The 9,678-nt window shown below is 65.3% G+C and overlaps 1 long non-coding RNA gene across 1 annotated transcript; it reads right to left on the reverse strand.

Annotated features, from left to right (window-relative positions):
• Positions 1-576: 576 nt before the first annotated feature.
• Positions 577-9,678, reverse strand: LOC137470100 (uncharacterized). Its single transcript, XR_010996872.1, has 3 exons — positions 9,508-9,678; positions 2,306-2,458; positions 577-603 (listed from the first exon to the last, which is right to left on the reverse strand). It is a non-coding gene; the product is annotated as an uncharacterized lncRNA (long non-coding RNA).

A 9,678-nucleotide genomic window follows, 5' to 3' on the forward strand; every position in this document is an offset into this window, starting at 1 on the left:
ACAGGTACAGGGGAGCACGCTGATCCTCAGCTCAGCCTGACCCCAAAACACCCCAAAATATCCCAAAATTACCCCAAATTCACCCCAAAAATGGATCCGGCACCCCAAAAAAACCCTGATTGTCAACTCGGCCTAAAACACCCCAAAATGACCCCAAAACACCCCAAAATGGCTCAGGTGTGTCACAGCACAGGTACAGGGGAGCACGCTGATCCTCAGCTCCCCCTGACCCCAAAACACCCCAAAATATCCCAAAATTACCCCAAATTCACCCCAAAAATGGATCCGGCACCCCAAAAAAACCCTGATTGTCAACTCGGCCTAAAACACCCCAAAATGACCCCAAAACACCCCAAAATGGCTCAGGTGTGTCACAGCACAGGTACAGGGGAGCACGCTGATCCTCAGCTCAGCCTGACCCCAAAACACCCCAAAATATCCCAAAATTACCCCAAATTCACCCCAAAAATCGATCCGGCACCCCAAAAAAACCCTGATTGTTAAATCGGCCTAAAACACCCCAAAATGACCCCAAAACACCCCAAAATGGCTCAGGTGTGTCACAGCACAGGTACAGGGGAGCACGCTGATCCTCAGCTCCCCCTGACCCCAAAACACCCCAAAATATCCCAAAATTACCCAAATTCACCCCAAAAATTGATCCGGCACCCCAAAAAAACCCTGATTGTCAACTCGGCCTAAATCACCCCAAAATGACCCCAAAATAGCTCAGGGCGCTCCCCAGGTGTGCCCAGGTGTGCCCAGGTGTGCCCACCTGGCGGTGGGAGCACAGGAAGCCCTGGGGGCAGCACCGACCCTCCCCAGGTGTGCCCAGGTGTGCCCAGGTGTGCCCAGGTGTGCCCACCTGGCGGTTGAAGCACAGGGAGCCCTGGGGGCAGCACAGACCCTCCCCAGGTGTGCCCAGGTGTGCCCACCTGGCGGTCGGAGCACAGGAATCCCTTTGGGCAGCACAGACCCTGCCCAGGTGTGCCCAGGTGTGCCCAGGTGTGCCCAGGTGTGCCCACCTGGCAATGGGAGCTCAGGAAGCCCTGGGGGCAGCACCGACCCTCCCCAGGTGTGCCCAGGTGTGCCCAGGTGTGCCCACCTGGCGGCTGAAGCACAGGAAGCCCTTGGGGCAGCACAGACCCTCCCCAGGTGTGCCCAGGTGTGCCCAGGTGTGCCCAGGTGTGCCCAGGTGTGCCCACCTGGCGGTCGGAGCACAGGAAGCCCTGGGGGCAGCACCGACCCTCCCCAGGTGTGCCCAGGTGTGCCCAGGTGTGCCCACCTGGCGGTTGAAGTACAGGAAGCCCTGGGGGCAGCACAGACCCTGCCCAGGTGTGCCCAGGTGTGCCCAGGTGTGCCCACCTGGCGGTGGGAGCACAGGAAGCCCTGGGGGCAGCTCCGACCCTCCCCAGGTGTGCCCAGGTGTGCCCAGGTGTGCCCACCTGGCAATGGGAGCACAGGAAGCCCTGGGGGCAGCTCCGACCCTCCCCAGGTGTGCCCAGGTGTGCCCAGGTGTGCCCAGGTGTGCCCACCTGGCGGTGGAAGCACAGGAAGCCCTTGGGGCAGCACAGACCCTGCCCAGGTGTGCCCAGGTGTGCCCAGGTGTGCCCACCTGGCGCTTGAAGTACAGGAAGCCCTTGGGGCAGCACCGACCCTCTCCAGGTGTGCCCAGGTGTGCCCACCTGGCGGTTGAAGTACAGGAAGCCCTGGGGGCAGCACAGACCCTGCCCAGGTGTGCCCAGGTGTGCCCAGGTGTGCCCAGGTGTGCCCACCTGGCGGTGGGAGCACAGGAAGCCCTCGGGGCAGCACCGACCCTGCCCAGGTGTGCCCAGGTGTGCCCAGGTGTGCCCAGGTGTGCCCACCTGGCGGCTGAAGCACAGGAAGCCCTTGGGGCAGCACAGACCCTGCCCAGGTGTGCCCAGGTGTGCCCAGGTGTGCCCAGGTGTGCCCACCTGGCGGTGGAAGTACAGGAAGCCCTGGGGGCAGCACCGACCCTCCCCAGGTGTGCCCAGGTGTGCCCAGGTGTGCCCAGGTGTGCCCACCTGGCAATGGAAGCACAGGGAGCCCTGGGGGCAGCACCGACTCTCCCCAGGTGTGCCCAGGTGTGCCCAGGTGTGCCCACCTGGCGGTTGAAGTACAGGAAGCCCCGGGGGCAGCACCGACCCTCCCCAGGTGTGCCCAGGTGTGCCCAGGTGTGCCCACCTGGCGGTGGGAGCACAGGAAGCCCTGGGGGCAGCACAGACCCTGCCCAGGTGTGCCCAGGTGTGCCCAGGTGTGCCCAGGTGTGCCCAGGGGTGCCCACCTGGCGGTTGAAGTACAGGAAGCCCTTGGGCAGTTGACGTTGTGGAAAGGTGCGAAGGACTCCACGGGGCCGTCGATGCCCATGGGGTGCAGGCGCAGCGCCCCCCCGGCCCGTCAGCAGCACCCAGTGCGGGGAGGGGCCGCAGATGAACACCTGCACAGGTGAGCCACAGGTGAGGGACAGGTGAGGGACCCCCGAGAATGGGGACAGGGACCCCCAGGGACCCCCGGGAATGGGGACAGGGACCCCCTGAGCAGCACCCAGTGCGGGGAGGGGCCGCAGGTGAACACCTGGGACAGGTGAGCCACAGGTGAGGGACAGGTGAGGGACCCCCGAAAATGGGGACAGGGACCCCCAGGGACCCCCAGGAATGGGGACAGGGACCCCCTGAGCAGCACCCAGTGCGGGGAGGGGCCGCAGGTGAACACCTGGGACAGGTGAGGGACAGGTGAGGGACCCCCGAGAATGGGGACAGGGACCCCCAGGGACCCCCGGGAGTGGGGACAGGGACCCCCTGAGCAGCACCCAGTGCGGGGAGGGGCCGCAGGTGAACACCTGGGACAGGTGAGCCACAGGTGAGGGACAGGTGAGGGACACCTGGGGACACCTGGGGACAGGTGAGGGACACCTGGGGATGGGGACAGGGACCCCCAGAGACCCCCGGGAGTGGGGACAGGGACACCCAGAGACCCCCGGGAGTGGGGACAGGGACCCCCAGGGACCCCCGAGAATGGGGACAGGGATCCCCAGAGACCCCCGGGAATGGGGACAGGGACCCCCAGGGACCCCCTGAGCAGCACCCAGTGCGGGGAGGGGCCACAGGTGAACACCTGGGACAGGTGAGGGACAGGTGAGCCACAGGTGAGGGACACCTGGGGACACCTGGGGACAGGTGAGGGACACCTGGGGATGGGGACAGGGACCCCCAGAGACCCCCGGGAATGGGGACAGGGACCCCCAGAGACCCCCGGGAATGGGGACAGGGACTCTCTGAGCAGCACCCAGTGCGGGGAGGGGCCGCAGGTGAACACCTGCACAGGTGAGCCACAGGTGAGGGACACCTGGGGACACCCGAAAATGGGGACAGGGACCCCCAGAGACCCCCGGGAGTGGGGACAGGGACCCCCAGGGACCCCCTGAGCAGCGCCCAGTGCGGGGAGGGGCCACAGGTGAACTCCTGCACAGGTGAGCCACAGGTGAGGGACACCTGGGGACACCTGGGGACAGGTGAGGGACACCTGGGGATGGGGACAGGGACCCCCAGAGACCCCCAGGAATGGGGACAGGGACCCCCAGGGACCCCCTGAGCAGCACCCAGTGCGGGGAGGGGCCACAGATGAACACCTGCACAGGTGAGCCACAGGTGAGGGACCCCCGAGAATGGGGACTGGGACCCTCAGAGACCCCCGGGAGTGGGGACAGGGACCCCCTGAGCAGCGCCCAGTGTGGGGAGGGGCCACAGATGAACACCTGCACAGGTGAGCCACAGGTGAGGGACCCCCAAAAATGGGGACAGGGACACCCAGGGACCCCCTGAGCAGCACCCAGTGCGGGGAGGGGCCGCAGGTGAACACCTGCACAGGTGAGGGACACCTGGGGACACCTGGGGACAGGTGAGGGACCCCCGAGAATGGGGACAGGGACATGCAGAGACCCCCGGGAGTGGGGACAGGGACCCCCAGGGACCCCCTGAGCAGCACCCAGTGTGGGGAGGGGCCGCAGATGAACACCTGCACAGGTGAGCGACAGGTGAGGGACACCTGGGGACACCTGGGGATGGGGACAGGGACACCCAGAGACCCCCGGGAATGGGGACAGGGACCCCCAGGGACCCCTGGGAATGGGGACAGGGACACCCAGGGACCCCCTGAGCAGCACCCAGTGCGGGGATGGGCTGCAGGTGAACACCTGGGACAGGTGAGGGACACCTGGGGACACCTGGGGACAGGTGAGGGACCCCCGAGAATGGGGACAGGGACCCCCAGAGACCCCCGGGAATGGGGACAGGGACCCCCTGAGCAGCACCCAGTGCGGGGAGGGGCCGCAGGTGAACACCTGGGACAGGTGGGGGACACCTGGGGACACCTGGGGACACCTGGGGATGGGGACACATTTGGGGTCCCACCCCATGGATTTGGGGTCCCCAGTGGGTTTTGGGGTCCCTCCCCATGGATTTGGGGTCCCACCCCATGGATTTGGGGTCCCCAGTGGGTTTTGGGGTCCCACCCCATGGATTTGGGGTCCCCAGTGGGTTTGGGGTCCCTCCCCATGGATTTGGGGTCCCACCCCATGGATTTGGGGTCCCTCCCCATGGATTTGGGGTCCCCAGTGGGTTTTGGGGTCCCACCCCATGGATTTGGGGTCCCCAGTGGGTTTTGGGGTCCCTCCCCATGGATTTGGGGTCCCCAGTGGGTTTTGGGGTCCCACCCCAAGGATTTGGGGTCCCCAGTGGGTTTTGGGGTCCCTCCCCATGGATTTGGGGTCCCTCCCCATGGATTTGGGGTCCCCGATGGGTTTTGGGGTCCCACCCCATGGATTTGGGGTCCCCAGTGGGTTTTGGGGTCCCACCCCATGGATTTGGGGTCCCCAGTGGGTTTTGGTGTCCCACCCCATGGATTTGGGGTCCCTCCCCATGGTTTTGGGGTCCCACCCCATGGATTTGGGGTCCCCGGTGGGTTTTGGGGTCCCACCCCATGGATTTGGGGTCCCCAGTGGGTTTTGGGGTCCCACCCCATGGATTTGGGGTCCCCAGTGGGTTTTGGGGTCCCTCCCCATGGATTTGGGGTCCCCAGTGGGTTTTGGGGTCCCTCCCCATGGATTTGGAGTCCCACCCCATGGATTTGGGGTCCCCAGTGGGTTTTGGGGTCCCTCCCCATGGATTTGGAGTCCCACCCCATGGATTTGGGGTCCCCAGTGGGTTTTGGGGTCCCTCCCCATGGATTTGGGGTCCCACCCCAAGGATTTGGGGTCTCCAGTGGGTTTTGGGGTCCCTCCCCATGGATTTGGGGTCCCACCCCATGGATTTGGGGTCCCCAGTGGGTTTTGGGGTCCCACCCCATGGATTTGGGGTCCCCAGTGGGTTTTGGTGTCCCACCCCATGGATTTGGGGTCCCTCCCCATGGTTTTGGGGTCCCACCCCATGGATTTGGGGTCCCCGGTGGGTTTTGGGGTCCCACCCCATGGATTTGGGGTCCCCAGTGGGTTTTGGGGTCCCACCCCATGGATTTGGGGTCCCCAGTGGGTTTTGGGGTCACTCCCCATGGATTTGGGGTCCCCGGTGGGTTTTGGGGTCCCACCCCATGGATTTGGGGTCCCCGGTGGGTTTTGGAGTCCCTCCCCATGGATTTGGGGTCCCACCCCAAGGATTTGGGGTCCCTCCCCATGGATTTGGGGTCCCCAGTGGGTTTTGGGGTCCCACCCCATGGATTTGGGGTCCCCGGTGGGTTTTGGGGTCCCACCCCATGGATTTGGGGTCCCCGGTGGGTTTTGGGGTCCCACCCCATGGATTTGGGGTCCCCAGTGGGTTTTGGGGTCCCTCCCCATGGATTTGGGGTCCCACCCCATGGATTTGGGGTCCCCAGTGGGTTTTGGGGTCCCTCCCCATGGATTTGGGGTCCCTCCCCATGGATTTGGGGTCCCACCCCATGGATTTGGGGTCCCCAGTGGGTTTTGGGGTCCCTCCTCATGGATTTGGGGTCCCTCCCCATGAATTTGGGGTCCCCGGTGGGTTTTGGGGTCCCACCCCATGGATTTGGGGTCCCACCCCATGGATTTGGGGTCCCCGGTGGGTTTTGGGGTCCCTCCCCATGGATTTGGGGGTCCCCGGTGGGTTTTGGGGTCCCACCCCATGGATTTGGGGTCCCACCCCATGGATTTGGGGTCCCCGGTGGGTTTTGGGGTCCCACCCCATGGATTTGGGGTCCCTCCCCATGGATTTGGGGTCCCCGGGGGGTTTTGGGGTGCCACTCCCTGATGTGGGGTCCCTCCCCATGGATTTGGGGTCCCTCCCCACGGATTCGGGGTCCCTCCCCATGGATTTGGGGTCCCACCCCATGGATTTGGGGTCCCCAGTGGGTTTTGGAGTCCCACCCCCAGATGTGGGGTCCTTGTCCAGATTTGGGGTCCCTGCCCATTTCGGGGTACCCCTCCCCCAATGGATTTGGGTCCCCTGGCAGTTTTGGGGTCCCTCCCCCATAGATTTGGGATCCCTATGGGTTTTTGGGGACCCACTCCCCATGGATTCAGGGTCCCCATGGGTTTTTGGGGTGCCTCCCCCCAGATTCGGGGTCTCTGCCCGTTTTTGGGGTGCCACCCCCCAGATTTGGGGTCCCTGCCCGGTTTTGGGGTCCCACCCCCCAGATTGGGGGTCCCAGCGGGATTTTGGGGTCCCAGCCCCCAGATTCGGGGTCCCTGCCCGTTTTTAGGGTGCCACCCCCCAGATTGGGGGTCCCTGTGGGTTTTTGGGGTGCCACCCCCCAGATTCAGGGTCCCTGCCCGTTTTTGGGGTCCCACCCCCCAGACTGGGGGTCCCTGCCCGTTTTTGGGGTGCCACCCCCCAGATTGGGGGTCCCTGTGGGTTTTTGGGGTGCCACCCACAGATTCGGTGTCTCTGGCCACTTTTGGGGTGCCTCCCCCTAGATTGGGTGTCCCTGCCCGTTTTTGGGGTGCCGCTCCCCAGATTCGGGGTCCCTGCCCGTTTTTGGGGTGCCTCCCCCCAGATTCGGGGTCCCTGCGGGATTTTGGGGAGCCACCCCCCAGATTCGGGGGTCCCAGCGGGATTTTGGGGTCCCACCCCCCAGATTCGGGGTCCTGGCGGGATTTTGGTGTCCCACCCCCCAGATTTGGGGTCCCTGCCCGTTTTTGGGGTCCCACCCCCCAGATTCGGGGTCCCTGCCCATTTTTGGGGAGCCACCCCCCAGATGCGGGGTCCTGGTGGGATTTTGGGGTGCCACCCCCCAGATTGGGGGTCCCGGAGGGATTTTAGGGTGCCACCCCACAGATTCGGGGTCCCTGCCCGTTTCTGGGGTCCCATCCCCCAGACTGGGGGTCCCGGCGGGATTTTGGGGTGCTACCCCCCAGATTCGGGATCCCTGCCCGTTTTTGGGGTGCCACCCCCCAGATTCGGGGTCCCTGCCCGTTTTTGGGGTCCCACCCCCCAGATACGGGGTCCCGGCGGGATTTTGGGGTCCCACCCCCCAGACTGGGGGTCCCTGCCATTTTTTGGGATCCCACCCCCCAGATTCGGGGTCCTGGTGGGATTTTGGGGTCCCACCCCCCAGATTCGGGGTCCCTGCCCGTTTCTGGGGTCCCACACCCCAGATTCGGGGTCCCTGCGGGATTTTGGGGTCTCACCCCCCAGATTCGGGGTCCCTGCCCGTTTTTGGGGTCCCACCCCCCAGATTTGGGGTCCCTGCCCGTTTCTGGGGTCCCATCCCCCAGACTGGGGGTCCCGGCGGGATTTTGGGGTGCTACCCCCCAGATTCGGGATCCCTGCCCGTTTTTGGGGTGCCACCCCCCAGATTCGGGGTCCTGGTGGGATTTTGGGGTCCCGGATTTTGGGGTCCCACCCCCCAGATTGGGGGTCCCTGTGGGTTTTTGGGGTGCCACCCCACAGATTCGGTGTCTCTGACCATTTTTGGGGTGCCTCCCCCTAGATTGGGTGTCCCTGCCCGTTTTTGGGGAGCCACCCCCCAGATTCGGGGTCCCGGCTGGATTTTGGGGTGCCACCCCCCAGATTGGGGGTCCCTGCCCGTTTTTGGGGTCCCACCCCCCAGATTCGGGGTCCCTGCCCGTTTTTGGGGTCCACCCCCCAGATTCGGGGTCCCTGCCCGTTTTTGGGGTGCCACCCCCCAGATTCGGGGTCCTGGTGGGATTTTGGGGTCCCACCCCCCAGATTCGGGGTCCTGGTGGGATTTTGGGGTGCTACCCCCCCAGATTCGGGGTCCCTGCCCGTTTTTGGGGTGCCACCCCCCAGATTCAGGGTCCTGGTGGGATTCTGGGGTCCCACCCCCGAGATTCGCGGTCCTGGCAGGATTTTGGGGTGCCACCCCCCAGATTCCGGTTCCTGGTGGGATTTTGGGGTCCCACCCCCCAGGTTGGGGGTCCTGGCGGGATTTTGGGGTGCCACCCCCCAGATTCGGGGTCCTGGTGGATTTATGGGGTGCCACCCCCCAGATTCGGGGTCCCTGCCCGTTTTTGGGGTCCCACCCCCCAGGATTCGGGGTCCCTGCCTGTTTTTGGGGAGCCACCCCCCAGATTTGGGGTCCCTGCCCGTTTTTGGGGTCCCACCCCCCAGATTCGGGTCCCTGCCTGTTTCTGGGGTCCACCCCCCAGATCCGGGGTCCTGCCCGTTTTTTGGGGTCCCACCCCCCAGATTTGGGGTCCCTGCCCGTTTTTGGGGTCCCACCCCCAGATTCCGGGTCCCTGCCCGTTTTGGGGTGCCTCCCCCCAGATTCGCGGTCCTGGTGGGATTTTGGGGGTCTCACCCCCCAGATTCGGGGTCCCTGCCCGTTTTTGGGGTCCCACCCCCCAGATTCGCGGTCCTGGTGGGATTTTGGGTCCCACCCCCCAGATTGGGGGTCCCTGTGGGTTTTTGGGGTGCCACCCCACAGATTCGGTGTCTCTGACCATTTTTGGGTGCCTCCCCCTAGATTGGGTGTCCCTGCCCGTTTTTGGGGAGCCACCCCCCAGATTCGGGGTCCCGGCTGGATTTTGGGGTGCCACCCCCCAGATTGGGGGTCCCTGCCCGTTTTTGGGGTCCCACCCTCCAGATTCGGGGTCCCTGCCGTTTTTGGGGTCCCACCCCCCAGATTCGGGGTCCCTGCCCGTTTTTGGGGTGCCACCCCCCAGATTCGGGGTCCCTGCCCGTTTTGGGGTGCCACCCTCCAGATTTGGTGTCCCGGTGGGATTTTGGGGTCCCACCCCCCCAGATTCGGGGTCCCTGCCTGTTTCTGGGGTCCCACCCCCAGATTCGGGGTCCCTGCCCGTTTTTGGGGTCCCACCCCCAGGATTCGGGGTCCTGGTGGATTTTGGGGTGCCACCCCCCAGACTGGGGTCCCCTGCCCTTTTTTGGATCCCACCCCCCAGATTCGGGGTCCTGGTGGAATTTGTGGGTCCCACCCCCCAAAATACGGGGTTCCGGCGGGATTTTGGGGTCCCACCCCCCAGACTGGGGGTCCCGGCGGGATTTTGGGGTGCCTCACCCCCGAGTAGCCGTAGATGTCGTGGAAGGGCGGAACCGCGCCACGCGGCCCCGGGGCCCCCCTGGCTCCTCGGGGGTCCCGCCCGGAGCCCCCCCGGGAGCCGCCCCCGGCCCCTCCGGCTTCTTCCGCGACGGCTTCGGCTTCTTCTCCCGGAAATTGATCCCGTGCGGC

Source organism: Anomalospiza imberbis, chromosome 3, assembly GCF_031753505.1.
Source record: "Anomalospiza imberbis isolate Cuckoo-Finch-1a 21T00152 chromosome 3, ASM3175350v1, whole genome shotgun sequence".
In the NCBI taxonomy this organism is placed as follows: domain Eukaryota; kingdom Metazoa; phylum Chordata; class Aves; order Passeriformes; family Viduidae; genus Anomalospiza; species Anomalospiza imberbis.